General features: G+C 35.3%; 1 protein-coding gene and 1 pseudogene across 3 annotated transcripts in view; one reads left to right on the top strand and one right to left on the bottom strand.

Annotated features, from left to right (window-relative positions):
* Positions 1-2,031: 2,031 nt before the first annotated feature.
* Positions 2,032-3,454, bottom strand: LOC145694242 (endoplasmic reticulum GDP-fucose transporter pseudogene; annotated as a pseudogene).
* A 4,546-nt stretch (positions 3,455-8,000) lies between these two features.
* LOC145660651 (serine/threonine-protein kinase VRK1-like) overlaps positions 8,001-16,125 on the top strand; it is a 133,657-nt gene continuing 125,532 nt past the window's right edge. For 2 of the 3 annotated variants that reach the window (XM_081725960.1, XM_081725961.1), the window contains exon 1: positions 8,001-8,232. The gene's annotated coding sequence lies outside the window, so the exon portion shown is untranslated. The remainder of the gene's footprint in view (positions 8,233-16,125) is intronic. The other variant, XM_081725959.1, reaches the window with a different exon arrangement.

The raw sequence follows: 16,125 nt of genomic DNA on the forward strand, positions 1-16,125 counted from the left end.
GGAGCCGACACCGACATGTCGGCGGCTAGTCCGGCTGCATTTGCCGGAGCCGGGAGTTCCACCGGCTTTTTTGCCGGGTCGGAAAGCGTGTGCAAGCTACCACTTGATTACATTTCCGCCGATTCGATCGCCGGCATTGTCGGAACCGGATCCAGCATTGCCGGGGACGTGTGCAAAAGCTGTAAGCTTTGCAACGAGGTATCATTCGCGTCTCTGTGGCAATTAGGGAAGTCGCCAGGGCTGCCAACCTGAGGGTAGACCACAGTTCCTTCCTAAAATATATACAAGTTGACCATAGTATATACGAGGTTTCGAATTTTTATCTCCCAAGCTATTGCACTTAGGCCCTTTATTTTTTATATGATTCCACCCAATGTCTGGTGTGTATGTGAGATTTTTTCCTGCATACGACAATGAACAGTGTTGCCAGAGTCCAACAAAATATTAGAAAATATTTTCTTCTTCTTCTTCTGTGGGTTGGAAACAAGGGGCACAAAAGTTACATTGTTGGAATCTGTGTTCCATAAGCTTTGCAACGAGATATGGTTCATGTCCCTGTGACAATTAGGGACAACGCTAGGGCTGCCAACGTGAAGGTCTACGATTTTCTTGAAATACCTGGCCGTACTCTAAAGATAAATGGTTAAAAAATATTTGCAGTTAAAAACCCACAGTTTTTCTTTCAGAACACATTAGCTCATGCCTTTAAGTTTTTACTGTATTTTAAAATTTTATGTTTTTTCTTTAAAAAAGTCGTAATATCCAGGTTTGAGCTAATATTTACCACAACAATTCAAGCACAAGTAGCTGAATGTGTTTTTACCTTATTCTGTATCTTTTCGTGATCACTTTAGTGAAAAAATCATTGTGATATGATGAGAATTAACAAAGTTATGATCTTTTTAGTATGTCAATGTCGTAATCTTTTTAACCCTCAGTAACGACAAAAACGTATATTTTACCAAACTAAAATAAGAATTAACTAAAAAAGTATATAAGATATCAAATTAAAATTTGATGTGATCAATAAGGATGGTAAGTAGAGTAAACAGAAAAATTTTCATGCCATTCTGAGACTATGGGTTTCATTTGATATTTTAGCTGGATGATTTGAAATGGACTGACCCAGGGGTAATGTAAATAGAATCGTATCTATTGCTCTATAGTACTATGAGGTGGCCATCTTGGATTCAGATTCATTTTTAATAGTAAGGGAGAAGGGACATAGTTGTGTAGTATGTTTTTACACAAAAGGCACATTTCACGTTATTTCCATCTTATCTCTAACCATTTAATAATTATTACCCTTATAATACCGTTTATTTTTAAAATTATCTTTCCAAAGAACAAGGTACCGTTGCTTCATATTGTATACACCAAATGTATTGAAAGCTTAAGTTCCCTTGGAGCAACATTTAATATTATTCAATTAAGCTAATTTTTCTTATGGGTTACTTTGGTCTGATATGGAATCATTTTAGATGTGAGGTTCGAAAAACTCGGAAGTTTAAATAAAGACCACCCTAACATACCGGTATATATCTTAATATAATAAATGTTTATTTTCCATAATATATGGTTCGGGTGTAGGGTTTAAACCCTTCTTGCGTACGCTGACTGATATAAATTGGATCATAAAACTGGTGTCGCCGCTGATGTCATTTTCCTATTGTAGAACTCCGAAGCCGCCATTATTACTGCTAAAGTTGATAATTTTCTTGTATATGCAGATATTGCCAACTTTCACGTGCTACTAGTGCCAGATAATTCATACTGGCGGTGGAATATCAGAAACTTGTAACATCACTTCCTGCAGGTTGATCCCTACCTTCTGCTAACTTTATGACTCTCACTTTAAGATTCAAGAACTGGTACTTTCACCATAAATAAAGCACTTTTTAAAAATAATCTATTTTAGAGAAAAAAATTGTGCAGAATAATGTTACAGACTTATTTAAAGAATTACCTAATTAATAAAATGAAATAAACAGTGTCCTTCTTATAAAAATAGCATTTATGAAGCTGTACAATTTTTAATTTGCATCACTTGTACAATTTTCTTCAAAAATGAAGTATCAAGTTTGTTGTACAGTTTATATACAAGTTTATTTCATACAGACAGATATTATCTGCATAGTATGCAGTAACATAAACAACGTTTTTATTTAAATTCCTTCATAGTAACTTACCTTGTTAAAATTGACCTCTTAACCTTCTGTGGTACTCCAGCAAATATTAAGGTACCGATAAAGACTAAAATTGTCCCTATCCAATGAGCAATTGTAAATGGATTCTTAAAATATACAATAGAGAACAAGAGGCTTACAAATTTTCTCAAAGTTATTACTAATGTGACTGTTAAAGAAGAACATTCAGTTGACAACACAGTGACAGAACTAACGCATATATGTTGTGTTAGTACACTTCCTGCAAGGTAGACCAACATCTTTGGAAAGCTAAAACTAACCAATGGTAATGCTATTTCTATGGGCGGACTTTTGGTCATTGAAGTGAAATGATTAAGTATGTCTTTATACAAAATTACAAAACCTGGCAGAGGTAATACATGGGTATAATAAAGTGCTTCTCTCGGATGTTTCCCGTATCTCCCGTACAGTGTTTCTTGGTATATACCCATTCTTGCAGAAACAACCGAATTTACTGTCAACAACATTATACCAACGCACCACCAAAAGAAATGTGTGAATTCTGTTGCTTGGGTTTCTTCTACTGTTTCTACTTCCCTTGGGCGTTTAAGGACCTTTCCTGAAACTACCGTACACATAACAATACCGGACGTGATCATAAAAACTGCTATGTACTTCAATAGTGGGTAGTGCTTTCGAAGTATCAATACTCCCATAATCATATTTGCTATCAACGAACCAGCTCGAAAAATTGTGTTAAGTGGTATTGACACATAAAAATTAAATGCATAATTATTACACAAATTAGCTACAAAGAACATTGCAACGAGGACTGCATAATCTTTAATTGCTATCCGTGGCTTCTTTGTTCCAAATTTCGAAGTAAAAATAAATCCTTCCAGAGCAATAAACAGGAACTGAGAAAACGTTATAACATTTCCACTACCAGGATCCTCCTTAATTAACAGTTCTAAACAAACAACATTGCAGAAACAACCAATAAACACCGTAACAATTGCAATTCCTATCTTCATTGTAAATAGTTCAAGAGTGCATTTTGACACAATCTTAGAGTTTCGTTCAAATTTTCTCAAAGCGTACTACATGAAGCACATTCCAGACAAGTCGAAGTGGATCTACTACTGCCTTTAAATAAAATTAAAAGCATCAATGGAGACAATATCAAGAATATGAATGAAGATACTGATACCTTCATAGTAATATATTAGTTAATTTCAGTTCCTTTCTTTTATTTTTAGAAGAGAAATGGTGAGAGCTTGACTTGACATAATTTACCCTCCAATTCCAGTTCCGGTACCTCTTCTACAAGGTATTTAAAATAACCTCTTCTAATCTCTTCTAATCAATTTTTCTTCTTCTTCTTCTTGACACGTTTTCTCTAGGTGTTTCATAAGATACGTATGTTGTATAAAAACTGAATTGCTATATAAATTTAACGTATTTTGTGCTTTCTTTTAAACCTTAATTTATATGGGCAAATGACATACCTTGTGACTGATCTTCGTTGTTTTATTCATCCTAACAAATCGTTTCATTTCGTTTACTGTATTTTTTTGTTATTTTAATTTTTATCCAAATCTATACTCGTCTTAATTTGTAACGATTGCTTGTAGTTATATTAGAAAGTTAGTCAGGACCCGTTCAGGAGAGTAATAATCTCGGAAGTACGTTTTATCGTGCGCTACCCTAGCCAGCTGTTGTAAGTTAGTCACAAAATTTATATCGGGTTTCAAGATGGAACAAAACGAGCTCTGCGGAACCAATCAGAACCGTGTATTTAGTTCCTACTTCTGTGGGGCTGAGGATTATTACTCTCCCGAGTTAGTCCTGTTCGTTCCTGCCCCTTATAAAAAATTGACGGTTTCTTTTATTATCTGCCAGTTGTTACGAGCTAATACTGTAATTGTTTGATAGAAAGGATCTGAATCCTAATTGAGAATGTAAAGTTGGTAAAATTCACTTGCGTTGTGAGTTGAACCATTTCCAATAAACAACGTATGTTCCTGGATCTTTGTCAGACTAGCAGTGATAAGTCGGCTTTTCACCTATTTCATTCAGTTGTGCTGGGGTTAGTATTGTTATAAATAAAATCCTAACTATATACCTAACTACATGAACTGACTGGCATAAAATAAAGGGGTACTTCCGGTTGATGTGAAAAGTTGAAATTTGGCATGATTGTAGATTTTCGGGACTAACCCACAGAAAAATTACCAAAAGTGAATAAGTTTTAGGGGGTCTAAAGGGGGGACGAAGAAATTATCCTGTTATTTAAATTGACCTTTTTCGGACCTATAATCTCATATTTTAGGTACTTGGAATAAAAATTTGAAATTCGGTATGCGTATACGTTTTCATTAGCGTTACCTAACTAAATCACCAATAATAAAAATTTCTAATTTTAGAGTGGTCTTATGGGAAATTGAAAGATCTTTCCCATGTTATTTTTATGGGATATCTTCTACACCCCAAATGTTTAGGCACTTCCGACAGGATTAGAATAATGAAATTTGTCTTGACTGTATCCTTCCAGGAATAACTCACAGGAAAATTGCAAACAGTGCAAAGTTTTAGTTTTTAAGGGGTCCAAAGGGAGGATGAAAAAATTTCCATGTTATTTAAATGTATGTTTTCTTGGGATACGAAATCTTATCTTTTAGGTGGTTAAAATAACCACCTAAAAGAAACTTGAAAATAGGTAGAATTGCGGGTTTAAGAAGTGCGAGGCTGCAGACATCTTGCATTACTACGTTCACCTCTACCATTACAAAATAGCTTGAAATACCTTGGTGTCCAGTGTGACCACCGCTAATACATTCGTATTAGATCTAGTACTTTTTATAATATTTTAGTGTTCTAGTACGTTCACCAACAAATCTAGTAGTTTTCTCCCTCTCTTCTTTTCTCATAAATACATTTGGGAGAGAAAAAGGAATCTCATAAAAATTTGGCAATCTACGAAAATTTCACTGTTCCTGGTAACTTTTTTCTGTTTTTTTTTTCAACAATGATATTTATAAGAGCGGAAGTGGGACATAGGTGCCGTCCGGTAGCCTCTCCAACGAGAAGGAATTCTGGCAACTTATAGTTTAGTCTATTGGGAAAAATAGAAGTACAAAAGTGTCAAAGAACAAATGGTTAAAACTAATAAATTACCCCAGTAAACGATATTACATATTTGGTGATCGGTTTAAACAGTAGGCTATTAAGGAATTAAAACTCAGTTTTCTCAGTAAGTCCATTTTATATTTGTTGTTTGCTCCCGATATTCTCTATATTTGTCATACTTGTGTTACCTTAGTGGTTTTACGCAGTTTCAGCAAAAATTTTTAATTTGGGGTGTAAAATCAAAATTAAGAGGATGTAAGCGTTTTTCACGGTTTGTATCGAATTTTGACTGTAAAAAATTAAAGTTGGGGGCTCTTGCTAGAATATGGAAGGTCACTCCCCCACCTACAGGGGAGGGGAAGCTGCCGGAAACCTTCTAATAAGATATTGATATCGTAAAATATCAAAAATAGGTTGAAACGGGAGCAGATAAAATTTTTAGTACTTTTTCTGGATAGGTTAGTACGAAATAGTTTTGCTGTGTGGCCACCTTTGAATACCCACCTCTCCAATTTATAAGCTAATATTCGAGTTTGATCAACTTGTTACGCCGTTTGAAAGGCACTAACTCGAGTCTTAACACCAAACTTATTCTTTATACTTACAAAGTTTTTGTGTACCCTGCTCTTATGCCTGGATATGTCGCCTGTTATTGGCTCCATAACAAGTTTTATAATGAACTACAGGTCCTGGAACGCCATGTCTTACGCATTGCTTATTCCTTACCACCACGGTCGCACACACAAGAGGTCTACCGTCTCACATCTATAAAAACACTCTTACTACATCTATACAGTCTTCGCGACGCTTTCGTTACGTTCAACGCCTCATAGCAGACTCTCATCCGATGCTCCATGAACTCAGACCAGACTCTAGCTCCACCACGTCACTCATATTCACCATTAGATCACATTCTTGCTGTCCATGAACATGATCAGGCCACCCCTGTCGTTGTATATATTCTTGCCATCCATTCATCCATTGCAAGTGACTACATAGTTTAGCATGTAGAAGAGATATTATGTAATGTATTCATTTATGTATTCTACTGAACACTGTCAATGGGTATATACCTATTGTGTTCAATATACAATAGATAAATAAACATACATTTCTTGTCGAAAATTCAATGGTAACGGCATTTCCAAGATATACTTTCTAAATAAGACGTTTATTGCTCTCTCATTCTCTCTGTATATATATATATATATATATATATATATATATATATATATATATATATATATATATATATATATATATTTATGATTTGAAGTAAGGCATCCCCTACTTGATAACTGTTTCAGAGCATCAATTCGGTTCTCCCACCTTGTGGTGGTTAATTATTGTAAAGTGAGACTGCTAATATGTTCCTTTAGTATGGCCCAACGTTGAACGGACGCAGAAAAAAAGTCATAAACTTTTTTTTTTAGCTATACAAAATATGAAACATTTCTGAAGAAAAAAAATGCTGTATGATTTAATATATTCGGAATGAACAATTTGTAAATTGGTCAAAAACTCGCTGTTAGAACCTAAATGTCTCTAGATGCTACAGGCTAGAACGGCCTGTCTCAAGTGGGAGTGTACCTTTTGCATACTTGGAGCGGAGCGTTAGAACATTACCGAATAGAAAAAAATATAAAAAGACACCTTGTAATCTTATGCACTCTGTGTATAGCTCAAAATTTTGTCTACACCGCTCCAAGGGAAATATTGAACGAAATACCTGTGGTTAGAAATTTGATAATTGAAAATGAGGAGCAATACTCTGAATTTCCTGAGTGAGTATTTTCTTGAATGTGAGTGAAGTAAGTTCAATCACATTCTCAGTTGAACACAATTTTATTTTTCCATGTGAGCCTATTACGAAGCATTATATTTTGATAGTATTCTTTCCTTTTTCAAATTTTGCCGCCCATTAGACTTGTCGCCCTGGACGGTGACACGGCTCGACTCCACCCCTCGCGACGGGCCTGGCATAATGAATAATATCTTTTGATATGGTTTTAGCAACCGAGGAACATATTTTATATTTGATCTTATTAATCTATTGGAACTAGTACTTATAGATATACCGTACTATTTCAAATTTTAGAACTGAATTTTCATCTACCTTGAGGGCCGCGGTGGCTCAGTGGTAGATTTTCACCTCCTTGTGCTAGGGGTCACATGTTCGATCCCAGCCCCCGCCAAGTGAACTTTGTGGTGGACAAACACCGTGTGCGTGGGTTTTCTCGGGGTTCTCCCGTTTCCTCCTACTTTCTTCATTCCACCATTTCATTCATTACTCATCATCACCGTCTCCTTTAGCCTAACCGGCATAACCGTGGGACGTAAAACTCAAAAATTTCATATATATTTTTTTCATTTACCTTGGAAATCTGAGCTTCGCACTTTGAAACGTAACTCACATGTTTTGTTTTTCTCGTATATATATATATATATATATATATATATATATATATCTTCTCTTCTTGATCTACGGCATCATTCCATATCGATTCCACTATTTTTCGGATCGCAAAACAAACAAACAAACAAAAAAAAAAAACAATTATGACTATCAAAAGCCGTTCATACCAAACGCAAATATTAACGATGTCTCTTAATAAGAAAGCAATACTTATACTTTCGTTACAACTAATTCAGAGGAGAGAGTTGGGAACTTTTTTGTGCCTATTATTTGCAGGACTTGCACAAAATTTTAAATTGGCCATTATTCTGGAGTTGGTAACACTTTGTGCAGATGAATTGTAATGGCTGCTGCAAAATTTTTTGTGCAAATGGTGGTAATTGAGTACCTTTATCGTTGAGATTCTGTTTGAATATTATTGTGAATGGACTTATCGACTGAGCAGCCACGTTAGACTTAAATTATTGTTTTCAGAAAAAAGTGTGATTTACTGAATTATTTTTTTATTGTATTCTACTAGCTCCGAATGATCGACGTCAGGTATGAAATCTTTGTTTTCACTTTCATTAATTCTTTGTATGAATGAATGTTAGTATGTACCCATAAAGTTTTAAAGTGAGAGAGCAAGGGCAAATATATGGGTACATCATATATGTAATTGGAAACTACTTTTTTCTTAAAACAGACTGCTTAAAGCTTATTTCCTGGATTCAGTTATTTTAAACGCAGGGCAACAAACCTGTTTACAAAATGACATGTAAATGATGGATCGGTTATTCACCAGTTACCGTTTAATTGATTGCTTCGAGATTGTTTTTGGGATACGTTTGGTGTAAAGAGTGATATTTACATGTCCATTTGATACAGTTAGCAAAGTGAATGAGATTTCGATTTTTCACGTAAGTCAGTTTTAAAGGTAGATAAATGAAACTAGTTTTTCTTCATTTTCACTCGTGACACACTACTTTTCCTTTGGCCTAGATATTAATTTGTACACAACTACTTTTTGTATAAGCTACAAGTGAAAGAATAAACTATGAAGATTTTATTAAATAAATTTGGTTAAAATTCCATTCTGTGAAATTCAAAAGGTGAAATAGTAAAAGTGGACTGTGACCAAGTCCCGGTTTCTGATTACAGTGTAGGTAGGCTTCACACTAAAGCTGTATTCCCCGCGAAATCGCACTTTTTAATTTTTTTTTTTAAACTTGTGAGTTTGCATCTCAAGAGTACAAGGTATAAGAAAAAACGGGTTAAGTTTCAAAGTTGGTCATCCGTTTCTAGCAAAATTTTGAAAATTTACCGTGAAGAAATGAATCATTTGTGTGTTTGATAATGTATAAGGACAGCGAAAGTTGTTTTTGTTTTCTTATATAAACGGTTCTAAACATGGAACTATTTGGCAAACAGGGCTTGTGTATAGCCCGCTCCCCCCAGTTCTTTGTCACCGGAACTTGAAGAGTCACTACTACTACTTATATAGAGAACAGAACCCAACCAACCCCTGCGGGGCTTCTAACCCGTTCCTACTACTACTAATTCTATTGCTACTAACTACTACTACTACTACTACTATTGCTATTAACTACTACTACTACTACTACTTATACTAAAACTTCCTTACCAAAAGATTTACATCTTAAATCTTTATAACATGCGATTCCGATTCATTATGAACTAGTATGAATCGTTAGAATCACTATGATTCGTTAAAAATCAATGGGGGGAGCGGGCTATACTCAATCCGGCAAACAGAACAAACTACTTGACGCAAGGTTATTTCATGGTAGGATTATGGGAATGTAATGAGCATTTGTTTTATAGACATGGCAGATCATAATCAGGAAAATATATTAAAAATAAGTAAAAGTCGTGGCTTAATAGATCAAAAAAGAGATTGTAGAAAATGTGGTAAGCAAATAGCTGTGAAGAAACGTGAAGAAAGTTATACTTGTCAATGTAACGGTAACATAACCAACATGGCAAAGTTCTAGAATACAGTTCCCTCTTCCCATTTAGTTGTAATAAAGCGGGGCTCTAACCCGCTGACGCTCGCTCGGCAATTCTATTTGAATTAAATATTAAACTTTATTACACAAAGGAACCAATTACGCTTTTTGCCAAAAATCTAGGCGGATGACCAGCTGCGGAATAAATGCCGAAAAAACATTGTTTTCTGCTTTCTCAATGTGTTCATTTGATTTAGAACCTGTGGTACCGTTCATGGTGTGAGGACGCCAACTTCAAGAATAAAGCTTGTCTCTTCTATGGCGAGTGAGTAAATGGTAGTGGAAGCCCACCGGACCAAAATTTGCAACCTTGTCAACTTTTTAAATTGAATTCTTATCTTAGGAGTATGTTATGTAAAAAGACAAGACAAAACAAAAAACGGATGTTTCGTTTATTTCTCAACATGCCTCATTTTTCGACTTTACAAACGTTGTGAATTGAATTATAAAGTTGATGTATTGATTTAAGAAGGAATGCGTCTGTCACATATTATTAAATGCATGGCTTCGTTTCACGTACAAAAAAATCTTCGGTAGGCTACTGTAGGTGAGGAAGCCGAAAGGACAAGTCTTTACTTTGACTTGGACAGTGACTGCAACCGATTCATCTGACTCGGTTCCCGGAGCAGTTTAGGAATCAGTTCCTCGGAACAGACAACCTGTTATTGTTCCCCAGAACTCGCTCCTTAACTACTCGGGAGAATAGAAACATCTTTAGGAATTGCTTCCCAAACTACTCTGGAAGCAGGTTGAGATAAATCGATTCTTAAACAACCGTAATTCACAAGTTCTTCAAAATGTGGATCAAAATCAGCCACAAATAAAATTAATATACTTTAAATTAAGTGAAAGCAGTTTTTAAACTAACCTAACCTAAACTATCCGTAATCTTCAACTACGATATTTAATTCTCAGCTAAAAATGTCAAAAAGAAAAAAATGTAAAATGTGGACAGCTTGCATTCGGAAGTACATGGGGAGCTCCCACCTCCCGAAACCCTCTAAAATATAGCTGGATAAAATAAACCCTATAAAAACACATTTCTTAATTTTTAAAAATGCACAAATGCAAAACAAATCAACAATAAAAATAATATCAATTAACAAATAAAAAACACTCACCGCTAATCATATAGAGATCCAGCAAGCTCGTCGACCTCTACATGCAAAGCAGCCTCAGCTTTAAACCACCTGAGTTTCTAAGCAAACCTCCCAACAAAACGTTAGCCAATCGGAGACAGTTTTAGTGCTTAACGTTTTCGCCGTACCAGAACACTCATGAATAATAAACTAATTATTACTGTCCCGCCAAGTGGACTTTGTGGTGGACAAACACAGGTGGTCCTCGGGGTTCTCCCGTTTCTTCCTACTTTCTTCATTCCACCATTTCATTCGTTGCTCATCACCATCGTCTCCTTTAGCCTAACCGGCATAACCGTTGGACGTAAAACTCAAAATTTTCATTAAACGCAACAGTTGCTCAATACTCAAGTTCACATTACTGATTTTTTTTTTTCTTTCCGCACAGACGTCGATTTATTAAAGCGAGCAGAGTTCCTGTTATTGCATACAAGAAAAATGAATAAATGTCCACTTTTGCCATACGTCGAAAATAGCGAAAGTGAAAGGAAACTTGAATTACGCGCTTCTACGTACTATACAACCGCACAAACCTAAAAGTTGACGCACACCGACTATAAGTAGATAGAAGAGAACACGTGATATCACAGTAGCAAACTACCATATGACTATAGACGCCTAGTGGGAAAAAATATGAACTACCGATGTCTTACAACCAACAGTTCCAGGAAGTGACTGAACCTATAAGAAGCGATTGGAGTCACACTGTCCGAGTCAAAGTAAAGACTTGCCACCGAAAGTAATATTTTTTCAGTTTTCACGTATTTGGACGTTTAATTTAAAACTAAACAAAGTCGAAATTTAAAAGTATATCTACAGTTAGGTAATTTTCTCTATAATGAACCTGGTCGTGTTATCCAGTGAATCGTCCAATAATTCAGTTCAAGGTACGTAGGTACAGTTCTTCAGTTTTGAGGTGGCCACTTGTCTCAATTTGGTTAATACTGGTATTTTTTGTCTTATTTTAATCTTTTGCTTCGTTTTCATTGTTTTAAATTCGGGAACTCTTGCTGCAACTCTACTCGCAAATTGTTAAACTTTTTTTCATTTAGAATTGTTGCTATTGACATCTTGAAACAAAAATGTAATTTAAATGTGTATAGCACTGAAGTCATTTGGTGTCTGTAAATTTGAATGAAGAAATTGTAAGCTTTACAAGCTAAAAATGTAGCCTATATTATAATCATGCAATAGATAACAAATGGTGTTGAAGGACAATGGTTAATTTACTGTGTACCTAAGTGGGAAATCATTGGAGTACCTGTAGCAAACTTAATTTCAAGTATCAGATTAAGGAAACAGACCGATTCATTATCACATCAATCTGTGTAGGTACGAATTTAAGGAAATTCAGAGAATGAAAAATAATAATAATAATAAAGTTCAACTAGACCGGAAATCGAGCTCAGCTTTCTGGGTAAGCGTGCGGTTCGCTAGCCAGTTCGCTTCGTAATCAAGAAGATGAGGCGTCAGCGCACCTGCATGGCATAGTCGGAGTGAGGTCGATCATTTTTAACTCTTCGGACTTCCTTAAGCACAGGTAGAATTATTATCCACATCAAAGGGGATATAGAATAATTAGGTTCAAAGATTATCATCATTAACAGTTTAGCATACAGTCAACAGAATAAATTTAAGGCATCTTCTTGTACATAATTTTACGCAGTATTCTTTGTAAAGTAATGATTATTTTCTTGTAGTTTCGAATTCGGTAATAAATCCATGAATTTAAAAAAAAATCATTACGGATGTTTCGAGATAAAACGCCTAAATCAACAAAGCCCACAACCAAACTATTTCATATTTTTTTTACGAAAGTAGAGTCGTCGGCGCGAGCGTGATCGAGATAAGATATGGTCAAGATGAAAATTTAGCTTCTTGTGTTATATACTTATAGAGTTACGGTATCTGAAGAATTAGAAAAAATCGTAAGTTTTTAGTACATACCACAGTCTTATTATTTTTATTTTTTAAAAAATGTATTATTACCATTTCTGCCCGTGATCTAACTGATTCATGTTTTATTCGAAATGTAAGAAATAAAATAAGCATTCCAAAGACAGGGATTATCTCTTTACTGAATTTGGAAAAGTGTTTGATCGTTTCATATTGAACTTTAAAACACATATTTGGTATTTCTTAAAAACTTGGTTTGAATTGAACACAAAGTTATGTTAATATGTAATTGAAGTAGAGTTTGTTGAATAATGATTGAAAATAAATAATCATTAATATATGATAGTACATAATATTTACAGGTTCGTCATTTACATAGGCGTTTCTGGCAAGTTAAAATACGGGGAGGGGACGTAGACGACTAGAATCCTACTACACCCCAACTCAATTTACGTTAAAATTAAGAGTAAATGGTAATACACAAAATCTTGACTCTCTGCAAGAAGTCATATAATGACACTCTTGATTTGATTATACATTTTCAATATTTCTTTTTCCTTCTTCTCCTGTATTCTTAATGGTGTATATTGTCTACGTTTTCGTCTTTAATTTTGCTATATATTTTTGAAGTTGTCCCTTAACATCCCAATTCCTTTGCTATTATCATTTACTTCGTTTTCCGTTTTAATACCTAAGATATAAAATTTATTCTTGCTATCATCCGTTTCTTCACTGTATTCTTTCCATCTTTCTCAAGCTGCAATTCTCTCATTAAAAGTTCATTTCTATCTTCAGTTTCTATATTGTCATAGTAGTTTCCCCTTCTACCTTGTATTTCCATGAAATCTACCTTCATATACATTATTAAAATTTCTCTATCCATTTTCATTCCTTTTGTCACCTTTACTTCTATTGTATATTCCTCTGTCTTTGAAGATTTCCTTTTTTAATTCGCAGATCAACTTTGTATACATTTTTTCCCTTGTCTGGTCTTTGTTCGTAGTGAAATCTAATTGTTGCTGGTAAGTAATGACAAAAGTGTATGAATGATGCCGAGACTACTTTGACTAACCAAGAAATGTAGCTTTAAATACATATATACCCGTATATATTTCCTTGAAAGTGGCTAACATTTCAATCACACAACCTAATATTTAACAACACATATAAATTCATTTCTTCTGCCTCTTTGTACTTCTTCCTTATAGATCAGCATTGCTCAATTTCATCTCCTCAACAAAATATTGGGGGGGGGGGGACGTCCGCCTGTCCCCCCACCAGAGACGCCCGTGATCATTTATCATCGAAGTAATAATGGTAACAACTTTCCACAATTTCGTTCAGTAGTAGAACGTCCACCTCTGGGACGTGGGGTCCTTGGTTAGATCCTGGCTCACACCAAAAGGACTTTGTGGTGAATAAACAAGTGTGCGACGTTGGTTCTTCCATTTCGTATTACGTTCTTCATTGCACCATTTCAATCATTATCATAATCTGCGTCCCTTAACTTCAGTACATAGTCGTGGGACGTTTTTAAAGAAACTCACACTTATTATCTGATTCATTTACGCTGTTTCAATGTATTTGTGAGACTTACCAGTCACGGTCTTTCTTAGACGTTCCTTGAGTTTCCTTCTTTTGCTATTCTTGACTTTGTAACATAGTTTTTTTTCTAATTGTCCAGATCATTATAGCTCCTTTAGTAACTTCCTTTTGGGGGGAAGTGTAGGGGAGAATTAATGATTGACGTCTACTTTATGGTGTCATTCCATGTCAAATTATCAAGGCGGCTTGATCATCAGGTATTTTTTATATTTCCACCAAAGGTTTTCTTACGTACTGAGAAAGATTATCACATTTTTTCATCTGCTACCATCTTGAATTTAAACTCAGTTTCCTCACTGCCTGGCATGAAAATAAGAGTTTGTAGTACTACATAAAGAAATAGGCTGCTGCACGGTTGCTACGAAAGGTAGAAAGTTGCGATATATATATATGCTGACTTAAAGCAAAGATATTGATCTCTCAGGAAATATCTATAAAGGCAGTATAATGTTTTGATGAAAAGGGTTTACAAAATCTCTAATGCATCCATTAAAAAGAACAAAATTTCCCAATTTCGAATGTCTGTAGCATCTGAAGTGAGGTACTTCAAATCACAGAGTTGAATTTGTGCACAAGAACTAGAGCTAGAAGCGTTTTTACAAATGGCGACATATAGCTAGAGTTGAAAGTCCTTCATACCAGTTTTTGGCTCCTAAAGCATTTTTTTTTTTTTTAAATTTCAAGGTCAAATTTCTCGAAAGGAGAGCAGTAAAACATTTGAAATTTTGGCCCTAGATACTCTTACTAATTCTGAATATGAACTTCGGATTTCCTTTTGTGGTTTACACTGATGAACTCTTTAGAAGTTCTCGAAATCCTTATATCTAGGGCGACTTTTATAATTTGAGGCTGCAAAATATCTGGAGAAACACGCATCGGACGAAAACAATGACCAAAATAAAAAGTTAATAATTTGGGTGGGAAATTTACCTATGACAAAACTAGCTCTCCTTCGCACTCTATGGAGATGGGGTGGGGAAAACTTTGAAACCTTCAATGGGACCTTCATGTTTTGTTTGCGATTCGGATTCTACGGGAGAACGTAAATACATATTTTTTCGGAACTTCCTTTTTCCGATTAGTGATAGATAGCGATGTAATCACAGAAAACTAGTTTCACTATGGTTTCGAGCCCCCTCGTGGCTAAGCTGTTAGCATTCGCGGCTTTGGTGCGGGAGACCCCAGGTTCGATTCCCGGTGGGAGCTAATGTGGTTTGGATCCCACGTTAATCAGTAGGTCCACGTCTCATATAGTCTCGCTGCTGAAAGGGATGCTAAACTCAAAATCAAATCCAATCCTTCACTATGATTTCTTCAGTTGGGAGTTTCCACATTTCATTCCAGAATAAATCTGGGCAAGTTTTTACTTTGACTAGGACAGTGATTGCAATCTCTTCATTTGACCCGGTTCCCGGAGCAGTTTAGGAATCGTTTCCCAGGAACGATTCAATTCATCAGCAGTCTAGGAGACAGACAACCTGTTACGAGGAACTCACTCCCAGACTAGTCCGGAGAATAGAAATATCTTTGGCAATTGTTTCTCAAACTCTTCCGGAAACCGGTTCAGATGAATTAGTACTTGAAACAATCGTAATTTACAAGTTATGCAAAATGTGTAATAATAATAATAACATGCAAATAAACCTAAGATACGTTAAATGAAGTGAAAGCCAGGTTTTACACTGCGATATTTAATTCTAAGCTAAAAATTACAAAAATAAAAAATAAAAAGGTAAAAGCTTATTTTCGAAAGTATATGGGGCTGCTCCCCGAAACACCCCTCA

The sequence above is a fragment of the Thermobia domestica genome, chromosome 9 (genome assembly GCF_964235325.1).
Source record: "Thermobia domestica chromosome 9, izTheDome1.hap1.1, whole genome shotgun sequence".
NCBI lineage: Eukaryota > Metazoa > Arthropoda > Insecta > Zygentoma > Lepismatidae > Thermobia > Thermobia domestica.